The sequence below is a fragment of the Bicyclus anynana genome, chromosome 23 (genome assembly GCF_947172395.1).
Source record: "Bicyclus anynana chromosome 23, ilBicAnyn1.1, whole genome shotgun sequence".
Classification (NCBI taxonomy): domain Eukaryota; kingdom Metazoa; phylum Arthropoda; class Insecta; order Lepidoptera; family Nymphalidae; genus Bicyclus; species Bicyclus anynana.
Window position 1 is genome coordinate 7,586,822 of NC_069105.1, and position 15,224 is coordinate 7,602,045.

At 36.4% G+C, this 15,224-nt stretch overlaps 1 protein-coding gene across 3 annotated transcripts in view; it reads right to left on the bottom strand.

Annotated features, from left to right (window-relative positions):
• LOC112055884 (protein kinase C and casein kinase substrate in neurons protein 1) overlaps nucleotides 1-14,181 on the bottom strand; it is a 128,155-nt gene extending 113,974 nt beyond the window's left edge. The window contains exon 1 of one of the 3 annotated variants that reach the window (XM_052888649.1): nucleotides 13,889-14,181. The gene's annotated coding sequence lies outside the window, so the exon portion shown is untranslated. The remainder of the gene's footprint in view (nucleotides 1-13,888) is intronic. The other 2 variants (XM_052888650.1, XM_052888648.1) reach the window with 2 other exon arrangements.
• Between the last annotated feature and the right edge of the window lie 1,043 nt (nucleotides 14,182-15,224).

Here is a 15,224-nt window from a genome sequence, read left to right on the forward strand (position 1 = left end):
ACCGTGGTTACTTTGTTTTTAAGGATCCAGACCCTCAGCCGTCTAAGTATAATGTGTATTTTTTTTCAAGTGATAATGAGAGTGTAAAGTAAACCGCTTCGTAACGCGTTACGACGCCACTCTGTCTGGCTTCCCTTTCTGTCACACATACGGCAGCAGGTTTATGTTAACACTTCTGTCGAGCATCCCGAGACACAATTGTTTTTTTTAATATTTTCCTCGGCATAATATGTGAAATTATATCCCCAATACCCCAGTCATGTAGCTAAAGTTATGTAGTTAATGTTCTTATAAGATAAGAAGTTATCACTTCAGTAATATTTATAACCTAAAAATGGAACAGAGTTCAAAGACGTATCTCAGTTATTTTTATTACAACACAAAATTACTAAACCTATTTTCATGAAAATAAAATGGGACCAATCTGGAATTATCCTCTTTCAAACAAAAAAAGATTTTTTAAAATTGATTAATAAATGTCAACGTTAGGTTAAAAATTACATGACGATAATTTTATGACTACTTGGGGTCTGGTCTGGACCCTTGAAACCTTCCAAAGTAGCCAAGATACAAACTCCATAACTGGCTACTGTGCTTACCTACAGTAGGCGCATGAGCTGACAAACTTCAGCTTTTATCAAATGACGAATGTCTTGCTGTCGCTGGCTCTTAGTCTATATAGATATATCGGCGATGTAACGTCATACATTGTTATGATTTACAACCGAACGGACCATGCGCATCCTTGAGAAAGTCGTTTTCTAACCGCACCACTATGTAATAAATATAAATGCGAAAGTAAATCTGTCTGTGTTGTTTAATCACTTCATGGGTATTCAAATCGATTTTATAAATAGCTTGATGGACTAACGTCGTATCTACCAAATACTAGACACTTTCGTTTTCATTAAGGAAAAACAAAAGAAAACACGGAAAATGAAATCGCCGTTATCATATTACTTATTTCCCCTCTTAGCATGCCCTGGGGGGTACCTACATAGGGCGTTATTGTTTTTTATCTTTCTGTTTTATGAAGGTTGAATATTTTATATAAAAAAAAAAAACATTTTTATTTTGCCGTTTTTGGTGACCTGGAATTACTTCATTGTCAAAAAGTCACTACATAAAGTTATTACGAAGTTCATCTCGGACTAACTTTTGAATTTAAAAACCAAACCAAGTACTTAACTGATTCTTTTAAATACTGGGGCCACAGCATTTGAGAAACTCTTTCAAATAAAAAATTGGTTAATAAATGATAGAGTTATGAGGTAACACGGGCAATTAATAACAGACTTTTACATTGTCAGGTAAAAACGCGTCGAATCGTCTTTATTTTAAGTTGAATAAAAACGGAAGTCAAGCTACTTCAAATCAAGTACAGTCAAGAATTACTTAAATTATAACAACAAAATTAATTGTTAAATACTAAAAAATTAATAAAAATTTAATTTTGTGCAACAACATTACATTACTTATATCGTTAAGAATAATATCGTTGAGCAAAATCAAGCATTTTTCATGATTTTCACAGCAAATTAAGCGTACCTACAGATAATTTTAGAAAACGCTTTTTGATAACGTGACGGAGGTAACGAAGCACCTCTCGACTTCTCGAGTCTCGACCTACCTTGGATTTGACAGTAGATTGCTTCACTCGAGGAAATCCCTTGATTCAAGGGTCTCTTCGAGTCACTGTGTATATGACATAGGTAGGTACACATAACTCGTTATGTATTAATGATTATCAGGTCGAGTATGCAGATACTTGAACTTAGAACAAATACTAATATTTTGAGTAGACAGAAACCAAATTTAAAAAGGCTCATAGAATATCAACCCGTAGTCGGCTCACTGCTGACCTCGTGTCTCAGAATGAGAGGGGTTAGGCCAATAGTCCACCACGCTGGCATAATGCGGATTGGCAGATTTCATCACTTCACACACGCATAGAATTAAGAAAATTCTCTGGTATGCAGGTTTCTTCACCGTTTAAGACACGTGATATTTAATTTCTTAATATGCACATAACTGAAAAGTTAGAGGTGCATGCCCCGAACCGGATTCGAACCAACACCCTCCGGAATGCAGAGGTCATATCTACTGTGCTATACTGCTATAGACAATATACTAATGGTATATTATTCAACTGTGCCATAGGGCCGGTAATAATTAATAAAGATAATAGAATAATGCCCATTGAAACGGACCACCTGGACAATAGTGTAATATGAGATTGTATTAAGGCGAGTACGCACCGGCGTTACGTTATGTATTGTAACATTCGCAGCGAGCATATTGTTACGCCTTGTACCAAATATGTAGCAGCGAACGATTCGCTTAACCTATGTATAGACGCTCGCCCGCTTTTTATACATTTTCTATTGACAGGGTTTGTTTGTATTATTCGCTTGGTTCGATTACCGTAACTCGTACCACATAATTATGTGGTTCATATAATGAAACGCCGTTAAACGAGGATGTGATCTTTCATACTCTCTGATTTTAGTAGCGCCTAAGTACCTACTATAGTTTTTTCTGATATCAAATACATACGGAAAAGCTTGCCAGCTTCGCTATTATATGGCTATGGCTTTATTAAACGCCTCACATTAATTGACAGTGCGGCAATTTATTACAGTGTGCCTAGTGGCAGTTATCAATGTTTTCATACTGTGAAGATCGCGTAACCGTAAACGCGAATTTCTAAGGAATTTAAACAGAGCCATCTAGTGGTACAATTGTTTCAATTCCATATAAATTCGCGTTTACGGTTACGCGATAGTAACAGTGTAAAAACATTGAAAACCGAAACTAGGCACTCTGGAAATAACTAGACGTTACAATACAGGGGATCTGGATGTGATTAATAACAAGTAATCTGAAAAGTCATCAACAATGTTAAAAGCTTAACACGTTACGATGAATGCCTGATGATAATAGAATCAATAGCTCAACGGTAAAAGCGGTCGGACTAATCACCGAGTGAGTGATGATTCGATGATTCGATCCTCGATCCTTCGGTCTATTGCAGGGTTTCTCAAACTTTCGGCTCCACGAAGCCCTGTTAAAACTTCCAAGTGACAGCGAACCCTACTAATTACTGCCCGATTACTGAAGAAAATAAGGTTTTTATTTGAACAAAAGGTTACACATAAAGTACCAAAATATATGTTTTCGCAATATTAATGTGATGGGTGTGCTTGTTTCGTGTCTTGTTTGTTGTTGTCGCGAACCTTCTGCCGTCAAATGGGGTTCGCGTACCCCACTTGAAACCCTGGTCTATTGTCCCACTCCTAATACAGTCTTTCCCGACTACTTAGAGGGGAGGGGGAAAATTGGTCATATATAAAAAAAGATATGTCATTTAAAAAAAAAAATGATACACGAAATCTCGTGCGAATGATGCACATGTGAACCCATCTTTACGCCGGTCAGTGGCCACCTTTACACGCGTGTGGCAACAATACAAACTGTGTGATCCGATACTCGATACGGGTTCTCGAACGTATCGACTTACAAACATAACGAACAACTGTCGATGATACATCTAAATCATTTTTTTTATACAAAACTGCGTTTTTTAATGGCTCTCTCTAGACGGCGAAGGTTCAGTTTAGTTTTTTTAATGGTAATAATAATAATAATTGTGGACCCCAGCTGATGGCTCAACTGGGGGAATAGCATACGACCAACGAATCCAACGAGATATCTATACTAATATTATAAAGCTGAAGAGTTTGTTTGGTTGAACGCGCTAATTTCAGGAACTATTGGTCCGATTTGAAAAATTCTTTCAGTGTTAGATAGCCCATTTATTGAGGAAGGGTATATATTATCTCCGTATTCCTACGGGAACTGGAACCATGCGGGTGAAACCGCGCGGCGTCTGCTAGTATCTTATAAAGAGTAAAGGTTTTTTTTTAATATTCTTTACAAGTTAGACCTTGACTGCAATCTCACCTGACGGTAAGTGATGATGAAAGCAAGATGGAAGCAAGCTAACTTGTTAGGAGGAGGATGAAAATCCACACCCCTTTCGGTTTTTACATGATATCGTACCGGAATGCTACATCGCTTGGCAGTACCTCTTTGTCGGTAGGGTGGTAACTAACCACCCACCAGCTAGACCTGGACCAATTAGACGAATATGGGTTGATAATGATGATGAATGATGCAAACTGCAAATGGCTTTTTATTTCGTTGGAAATTCATGTTTACGATGAGCAAAAATCGTCAATTTTTTACAAATAGGTACCTACATAATAACAGTTTTATAATTTCACAGTCATCGGAATCCGCTTCGATTACGATCAACGGATAACCGTAACGTCCGAAGGTCGCTGCACCTACTTGTTACTTGCGAAACGAATATAACAACCGGACAAAATTACACACAACCGGGGAATGTTTTTTAAACGTACATCACTTAAACGTTCACTTATTAGCCGACGCCTTGCGGTTTCCCGTGAGAATACGGGGATTAAATATAGCCTATGACACTCACAAATAACGTGGCTTGCTACTGGTAAAAGAATTTTCATTGAATTGCAATTGTAACTTCATTTGGTAATTATGACTGTTGGTGTTGGTGTTATTTTTTTCTTTTTTGTTTGTAATTTCATTTAATTTAATTTAGTAATTGTACTGTATTTATCTTTTTCTTAATTTCATTTCATTTATTTTGGTAATTGTGACTGTTTGTATTTTTTTTTTTCACCATGTATAATATTTGCACACTATTAATTTAGTTGAATGTTGTAAAAAACAATAATTCTTGCAAATAAACAATTATTACAAACTTCACCTCTTTATAATATTACTTAATATAGAAAAAGATAGGCAGTGTTCGTATAAAAAGTTACTCTTGCACGTTTCTACCTGGGCTGGGCAGGGAGATTTGATTGATTTTTAAATGTCTTTATTATATAATATATTGTAACAGTGTTGTTAGAACAATAGACTTATAAATATTTCTTATTGCTAACATGCTATGGTCATTTGTTTGTACAGGCTTACACACCTTTATAAACATTTAGAATAATGGCAGGAAAAACAATTTGGACATAATTTACAAAGTAATAAACTATTATTACCTTAAGACATGTAGGTACCAACCTACCACTGCTGAGCGCCCGTTTGTTGCAAGCACTTATGATAATACATGTAGGTACATTACTATTAATTATATTATTACACAGAAGTAATTTTACAGATGGTAACTTATTCTACTAAGAGCAGGGAGAGAAACACTATCGACGAAGGCAAAGGTTGACGCAAAAAGTCCAGAGCACCGCTCGGAGGTTTTCTCTCAGTCACACCATGTGTTGTGAAATTTTGACCTGGGCTAAGATGAACGTATAGAGCGATGTATTAATTAAATTAGATCAGAAAGTTTTTATGGCTAGTATTGTTCGCTGTACCCTAATAAGAGGTTGATTTCAGGTTCAATTCAGCGTTGAACGTAACTGAAACTTACTTACTTTATATTTATTTATTTATTTATTTATTGTGACAGACGATCAGTTTTTTGCAAGAAAGAAAAATCTATACTAATACATATATAGTATTATTAAACTGAAGAGTTTGTTTGTTTGATTGAATGCGCTAATCTCAGGAACTACTTGGTCCGATTTGAAAAATTATTTCTGTGTTAGATAGCCCATTTATCGAGGAAGGCTATAGGCTATATATTATCCCCGTATTCCTACGGGAACGACAACCACGCGGGTAAAACCGCGCGGCGTCGTATAATAATATTACTACTACATTTTCACAGGCAGAAATATTAAGTCTTGCTATTGGTGGACATTCCGGATCTTTTGTATCTCTTGCAGGCGGTTTTTTTTACATCACGAAAATCTGACTTTTCCCCTTACTTAGATATCAAGAGGAGAAAACTGCTTTGACAATAAAGTATTTGAGGGGCACCTCCTAATCTTATCATTATTATCATCTTATCATCTAAAAATTATTTCAGATTAAACTGGAGCTAGGTACCTAATTTAATAATTCTCAAGTTCGCCTGAAGAAATTAACAAGTATAATTGTATAATCTCATTTAAAATTATAACTCGATTAAAACACTCGAGCGTAGAAGGTAATAGATAGGTACATACCTACTTATTATGCAAGTATGACCAATCAGAGTGATTACAATGTAATTTACGCTGAATTAAAGTAATTGGATCATCAGTCATCATTATAACTGGGTTACGTACGTGTTATAACTAGATATATCTACATATATGATTTACTTTCGCGTGTTGCTCTGTCTGTCTTTGCGTAGATCATCATCATACAATGATATGTAATTATATCATAGGTATACACATATACATACATATTACATACATACATACATACAGGGGCGAGCACATCATAATTGCATGAACTGATTCATTAGGAACCTATATTGAAGGAGAAACTTTCCATTTTGTACAACTAGTATGTATAGCCTACTGCCTACCCTAGTTAAAAATCTTGTGCACGCCACTGCAGACATATTCCATAGGTATACGGATCACTGCTGAGCTCGATTCTCCTCTCAGAATGAGAGGGATTAGGCCAATAGTCCACCACGCTGGCCCAATGCGGATTGGCAGACTTCACACAAGCAGAGAATTGAGAAAATTCTCTGGTACGCAGGTTTCCTCACGATGATTATCCTTCACCGTTTTGAGACACGTGATATTTAATTTTTTAATATGCACACAAGTGAAAAGTTGGAGGTGCATACTCCGAACAGTATTCGAACCCACACTCCGGAATCGGAGGCAGATATCATATCCACTGGGCTATCACGGCTCAAAGATACAGACAATAATTCCATTAACGATTGTTATTTTATTTGACTGCAAGGGTTACGCTTTTCGCGCGTATCTTGTATGTATGTATGTACTTTATTAGGTCATATCTTCCAAACCGCTGAACAGATTTACGTATTTAAGATATCATTAGATTCGTCTTTATCTCTATGCAAAACTACCTGTTTTATGTGTTGTATGCACAAAAGAACATAACTGCATTCGTACATTACGAAAAAAAAACCCAATACACACAAAAAAGTACCGGTGTGCTTCAAGGCGAGAATTCGTATCCGGAATTTTCGGAATAAATCATACAGATACAGGTTTACGGCCTCCGGACGGCGGACCGCGGAGCTCACGTACGGTCCAATTTCTAAACGTTTCCGGAAATAGTTCGGATTGCAGCAGAATCAGCGGCGCGTGATTCCGAAATTTACGGTTCCGTTTCAAGTGTTTCGACGGGAATGCATCGTTCTCGCGGCTGTAGCGCCTTCCGCCACAATCGCCGGGGCCATCGCGCCCTATCCTTGCGTTCTCTAATTTCACAACACTTGGAAAATCGGCAAACAAAGAATTTATGCTCGCACGCAACAATTTCACACTATTAGATATGTTACGTGCCTACAAAATCACCGCAAAAGGTGATCCGAATTTAGTTACTCCACTGAGCGCCCACATGGACAATTTTGTATTTACTTACATTAGGTATATATTTAAGTATTTATTTATTCTTTGCAAGTTAACCCTTGACAACAATCTCACATGATGGTAAGATGATGTTACTAACTAATTGAGATGGAGGATGAAAATCTAATCCTTTCGGTTTCTACACGACATCGTACCGTCGACATAATTTTTAACCGACTTCCAAAAATGAGGAGGTTCTACGTTCGGCTGTATGTATGTTTTAATAATAAGCCTACCTTTTACTCTTAATTTATAAATAGTATAGATGACTCTTGACTAATAGTATATATATTTTATTATTTTTCATTTCATTTGTATTATTTCTGTATTGCTATTTACTTGATTTATTATTTACTTTTTTTATTTTATTTTTCCCTTTTATAACTGTTTCCCTGTCGAGTCGTGACGCCACCAAGGTTCATGCCTGAAAATCAGCGTTGCAAACACTGCAGCACCATGCTGACGCAGCGACCTTTTCAGCTGAGATAAATATAAACTGTATATGATATTATATACAAACTGTATTAGGTAGACTATAGAAAATAAATTAAATAGAACAACATAGGGAGGCACTATTTGCCCAGGAGTGCGGTCGTGTTTTTTAGTTATATCTTAAGATTAAGTTAATTTAGTTTTAACTATTTCTGTGAAGTCTTAAGCTGAATAAATGAGTTTTATTATTATTATTACCGGAACGCTAAATAGATTGGCGGTGCGCCTTTGCCGGTAGGCAAACTAGCCACGATACCTCCCACCATCCAGACCCGGACCAATTAAGAAAATCTCAATCGGCCCAGCCGGGAATCGAACCCAGGACCTCCGTCTTATAAATGAAACACGACTGATGCACCTCACTTCCCCGCACGCACGAGTTCACACCCGCGCAGTCTTTCCCCCCGACGCCCGCATATCATGGGAGTGTTATCAAAGAACTTGCCAGACTATAGCTAAACTCATGACGGTCGGGGGATTTACAAAGTTAAACTTTGTAAATCCCCCTTTGTAAAACTTTAAAATTAATATTCTGTCAAGTTGATTACGATAACGTATGGTGACTTTAGTTCGTCCGATTATAATAATTGAAGCGCACTTAACCAAGGTCACGACGTGAACCACATGTGTGTGACGTCACACTCCGACCACGTCAAGGTTGATGAAGATTCTTATTTAAATACACAACGGAACGGGTTTTCATATATTAGTCTCCTTGCAAGGTGAGTAAAGTTCAGTGCAATAGGTGTAGTCAGTGTTTATTTTATAAAATAACTAGCTGACGCCGCGCGGTTTTACCCACGTGGTTCTCGTAGGAATCTTAGGAATATATAGCCTATAGCCTACCTTGATAAATGGGCTATCTAACACTGAAAGAATTTTTCAAATCGGATCAGTATTTCTCTCAGTTTTATACTAGTAACTCTTCAGTTTTATATACTAGTATAGATATAGATTCCAATAGACCACAACCAAGTCTTGTCCAAAACCAAATAGACTTGGTCGCTAACTATGGTCTTTATAAGAAAGCCTCACTCAGCGAGTGATTGAGTGAGCTATACTCGGAGTATCTAGTGAGCACTACACTAGTGATTGAAATAGAAATCAAAAGATCAGATTTGTTATACGAAAGCCTAAGGAACTCCATCGAAGATCGTGGTTCCTAATTCTTGCAGCCTGGGCATCTTTAAGATAAGAGTGAATAGGCATCTTCTAGGCCAAGGTTTCTCAAAGTAGGGTACGGGGTACTCAAACGGATAAATCCGAGGGGTAATAGCTAATGTCATATAAAGGAATAAGACGTTCAAACAAGCTCTTGTTATCATAATAATTAAAATACTTAAATAGGTATGTCCGATATCTTCAGATTGGCTTATCAAATCTGTATCGTACTTACTTTAACCATATCGATTAAGTACATCAACTTTCAAACCGCATCATAATCGGTCCATGGGTTTAGAAGCTACGACAAACGCGTAAAAATAACACCCCCACTTCACATCGGTGGTAAAAAGTAACCCAACGCTCTGATTTATAATAGAATTAAACACAATTCGTCGAATGGTAGGCGTTGCTCAATTAAGAGGCCGCATATATGCAGCGATAGATAAGCAATATCAGTTGATCCGCTAAGCCGCGGTCAAGGCGGCGAACAATGGTATGCCCTACATAGCGCAGTGTTATGGTATTTGGGAGCTGGCCGCGCCGCCCGCAAGGTCGTTTTGCGCCCTTTCCACAGACAGAGATTGGATTATGACTGGGCTTTACTTGTGCTAGTTCTTACAGTATAATATGTCTTATCGAATAAGTGGCATATACGTCGTTTATCGATAAGGAAATTAAATATCTCGTGTTCTCAAACGGTGGAGGAAATACATCGTGAGGAAACCTGCATGTAACTGAGAACTTTCCTTTTTCTCTAGGTGTTTGAATACTGCCAATTCGCATTTGTCCATTTTTTCGTATTGAGTAAGTGCCGATGGCTCCATGTGGGACCACTACGGCGTCACCGGGGGGTTTGGGCGAGCGCAGAAGCATCGCCTGATGAGACCCGAAGGCTGATATAATGATAGAGGACGAAACGGCTCTCTATGGGCGTCTCCTATAAGCCTCGGACCTCGGCTTAAAGGGCCATTCGGGAGGGTGTAACCGTGACTTGAGTGAATCAGTCAGGATGCCCCCGAGATCGTGATTTGAAGAAGTTAGTTCGCCGGCGAAGACGCTGTGTTGCTTGTGATTGTGTTGCCCGGGAAGCATCATCGGTCGTGGTGGACTAAGGCCTAACCCCTCTCATTCTGAATTGAGACTCGTGCTCAACAGTGAGACGAATATTGGATGTTAATGATGATGACGTTGTTCACAGTTGCGTGCACTGTACACTGTACGAATAAATTATACAAACTAGAAATCTTTTATAATAAAGGTTTTTAATCCAGTTCTTAGGGCTTAAGCAGTGCATTTTTGCCTGTATGAAGTGAAATCTATGATGATAGTAATGATGATGATGATGATGATGATGATGATAACAACGATGCTAACAAGTTAGCCCGCTCCATGTACCATCAGGTGAGATTTTAGTTAAAGGCTAACTTGTAGAAAATAAAAAAAAAAGTGCACGCTACTGGTTGTTTATAAAACCGTACACACGACGTTACAACGTTTAGACTTGTGCTGTAAATGATAACTTCCTCCTTTTTTTGAAGTCGGAAGAATATGTATGTAATTAAAAAAAAATGTAACATTAAAGGTAATCATGTTACATACATTTACTCTAAATCAATATCCCTCCTTTGTAGGTACAAAAAAAAATCAGACGAGATACAATAAGATCGCTTACGTAGTCACATTATTATGTAGGCACTGGTCAGTTAGACACATGTTTATGAGTTACCCAGCGAGCTCGCGTCATGTCATCATCTCGTCATCTCCGCTAATCCCTCTCGTCAATCATCGTCCCACTTTGTTTGACGACGCTGTAAAATATTTACGCGCAAAACCACATGGCCATAAAACTGTTAGATTACAAATTTCGCGTTATCTTATAAGCCCGTATTCGCACGAGAGTTTTTTAATGTCAAATATAGTATAAAGTTAAATTAATGTCTATCTCCAACGCCCAAAATTGAAAAGAACACTGCTCGAGAAAAAGCGTCGCGTTTTAAAAACGCTGTCGTGTGAACAATTACTTGGGAACGCATTTGTTGTATTTGAATGTTATTTTAACGTTTGTTAAAAAAAACTCTGCAAATTGGGGCTATAGCTCATGTTGCTATAGTTATATAACTTATGGTCAATAGTAGGCTTGTGCTTGACTACAATCATGCATAACTGCATCATTGGCTCATAGTTCTCAATCATCATCATCATCATCATATTAGCTGATGGCCAACCATTGCTGGAAAATTGGACATCATCCTTTTGTAGAGCCTTCTATACCTAACAGTCCTAAGCCGCCTGCAACTAGCGGGTCTCTGCAAAAGATTCAATGTTATCAGGCCATCTATTCAAGGGTAGATAACACTGCAATTTCTGGTGCAGGTTCAGTATTATAGCAAGTTGAGTGTTAAGTCCATATTTTGTATAGAGCCCTCCACCAGATACCTCAGAGTAAATCTTTAAACAGAACCCGGGTCTTGTGAACCAGATGAAGGGTTGAGGGGTTTATAACACTCTCATTCTCTGCTCATGATGCTTTTTATGCCCAGCCTAACTTAGAGGGATCCTTATTTACAAAATATCAAATATTCTCAATATTAAGAAAGTATCTTGTCTTTTGTTAAGAAATGAATATTTTTATTTTTATTCTAAAGCATCACCTAGAAGATAGGTGATGCTTTAGAATAAAGCATCACATCAACACCTTTTTTTTTAACATCTTTATGAACATCAGATAATGCCAGACAATAAGTAATGTGATTAGGAACATGTATTGAAAAAACTTCAATTTTTTTTTATTTCAAGTAGGCTCAGTTTACAAGCACTTTTGATATGTCAGTTGACTATTTGTAAAGATTCTACCACCATTTTGTGTCCCTAAAAGTAAAATCAAAAAAAAGTCCCTACTGTAAGTAAAATAATATTAAAAATATGGTGAGTATTCAGATATACTCAATATAGTTATTATACAAAGGCTAAAGTTTCTGTTTGTCACCAATAGCTTATTGGTTGCTTGCATAACTGTACTAGCCAATGGGTGAAGTTCTCAAGTTAAATGAGTCGAAGCAAAGCTTGATTGGGTGTGCTAGTACATATTAAATATGAGATGAATATATGTACATTCTATGGATTCATTGATTTGTAAGAGTGCCAGGTCAAGCATGTGGCAGAGAAAAACTTTGAGCAAATTCCGGAATATGCCTGTAGGCCTAACATTAGCCGAAGACCAAATAACAAATTTCATGAGAAGAGAAATACAACAAATCTCAAAATATTACTGTATCTTTTGTTGTGTTGGGACAAGAGATGGGGCTAGGACTACTCTGCTTCTATCAATTGACATTTTGTCTATTTCTTTTCAAAAGACATTTCATTTATTAGGTTATAATAATTATTAGGTTATATTAATTTCAGGCTGGTTTAATTTTATTGATAATTGCATAATCAAGATATAGGCAAGTACTCACATTATAAAATGCATGATTTCAACAAAAAATACACATTAAAAAATATGAACAATTGTGAATTCTAATTATTTTGGGTGATTATGATTTATTGTGAAATAAAGGACTGTTTGATTTTTTTTTCTGTCACATGCTGAGTCCAAAATGTTTGGTCTCCCTTGGTAAGATCCTATTACCAATTTCATTATAGGGCTTGCTCCAGTGCCATATCGAGCTGGTTATTTTGCTATTCTTCTTGCACCCACTTCTACTACTCCCTCTACGCTACTTTCGCACTAAAGTGTTTTTCAGATAATATGGGTATGGTGACAGTCACTTATATGATGTTCATAATACATACTATTATCATGTAACGCGGCAAAACTTTCAAGAGTGTAACAAAACAAAACAAACTGTCACGGGCACCATCCTACATGAAACAAACTGTAGGCAACTGGTTTGTGTGTAACAACATAATATTTATTCACTTTAATATGTTCTTTCAGTATGTTAGTCTCCCACGAAGATTCTCAAAGACTTTAACATAGTAAATATTATTGTAGTTTGTTTGCAAAAAAGGGATATGTAGGTCTACGGATGCTATGTGACAATGCAGCAGCAGAGTAGCTTACAACAGTAGCTTTCAGTAGCATTTTATACAAGATACTCTTGCCTGGTTTTAGTTTTACACCCAAACCAAACCAAGAATTTAATCACTCAGTAAAATGTCTTTGTCCGGAGAGTCAAATAGTCAGATGAGACATGAGTCAATTTGGAAAATACAAAACTTGTTGCTTCTGGGAATTTAGGTGTGGGCTTTTTTCGATTTCTCCCCAAAGGACAGGCAAAGATCTGTGACCTTACAGCCTTTAATACAGTTACAGTTTAGTCTCAACTAATTTTCTATCAATGTATTTGTAAGGTAACAATTTAATGTTATTCAATTTATGCGAAGAGAGTGAGCAGCTCTTAATGACTAATGCAGCACCGCTCACTTTTAAATTATCTCAATAAAAATTTAACTTTCAAAGGTAAATAGAGCATAAAAGTTTACGAATCTACACTTGAATCTAATACTGCCGAAAGGGAGTAGGGTCCTTTTTCGTGATTTATGAGATATGGGAATTATATAATGTAGTAGAATCTAAGTTTGTGTGTAAGAAATCTTATCAGAATCAACGCAATCTCCAATTTGTATGGCCCGTTATCTCAAGACTTAAGTCTTACGCGACGAGTTGTCGTGGCATTGCCTACATTTGCACCAAATATTTATCAACATCACATTCTAATTATAAAGCTCACCTGGCCACTCTATTAGCTGTATAAACTGGAAACAGTAATCCAATAATATAAACGATCACTCAGATCCTATTACTTTAAGGACACAACTAACATTCTTTGAGCGAATTCACGTATATTTTAGTCACTATGCAATTCACAAACTCACACAAATCGTTTTGAATTTAATTTAATTCACACTTTATCGCGATTTTAAAAGAAACTTGAATTTTTCAACTCAAAAATTCGGCAACAATCACTTGCCTCCATTCCAACTGACGGACGGCCATAACTAAAAATGTTGCCACTCTAGCGTTTGATAACGGTCACGTTATTTCACAACAACCAAAAGTTAGTGTTACCGGCTACGATATCTGTTTACCCTATAAGGACATATTAATTAGTAGCATTGCATTAATTACAATAGAATATTTTTGGGTGGGCGTGAAGTCCAACAAACACAATGATACCTTCTCAGAAAAAATAACTCATGATTTAAGAATATTGCAATATAATAAATAAGTTGAATTTAATAAAAGCAATATTAATTTCGTGTAGTACAGGGAGCCCGAAATATGTCTATAACAATTAATGAAAGTTAAGGAACTTAATTTATAAATTATGTATTTTACAATTTTACAAACGTCAAAAACGCCGTCGTCCATTTTGTGACGTCACAATGTAACTTGATATACTAAACGTCAAACTAATTAATAACTAATATTTTTGTCTAGCTTTCACCGATCAATCTCATTCGTGCCTTCTCCATCTACTCGACACTGGCGAGATAAACCGTGCCCAATTGGCACAAATGAAAGCCATTAAGAAGAATTGAATTGAATATTTTTGTCAAACGCTCTGTTTGGTAGAGGATTAGATAGAGTGACGACATGAAACAGTTGAAATATAGACCATTATGGCCAACAGCGTATTTTCAAAAAAATATTTAAAAAATTTAAATTTTCAGGAATCACGTCTCAATAAAACATGATAATTATTTTGAAATCTGGTACTAGAACGATATTGATCAGTTCAAGACCCTTTTAAAAAGTGTCAACTAGCCAATTACAGATATAGTTACTATAAAGCAGGAATACTAGACTCTGTACTGTTTTTTAATATGCTTTATGACACGCAATCATTTAAGTTATAAATAATTTTACTAAAAGAGTTGATATATTTGCCATTTTTATGTGTAAATTTTTATTGTGAGTAACATTATAAGAGAAACTCTCAAGGCTAGTATTTACTTTATGATATACTTTCTACCATTTTAGTAGGAATTTCCAAGATATCCGTGTAAAGAAGTACGTAAGTTCGATTTAATTATATAATGATTTTGGATTTATTTTGGCTCATA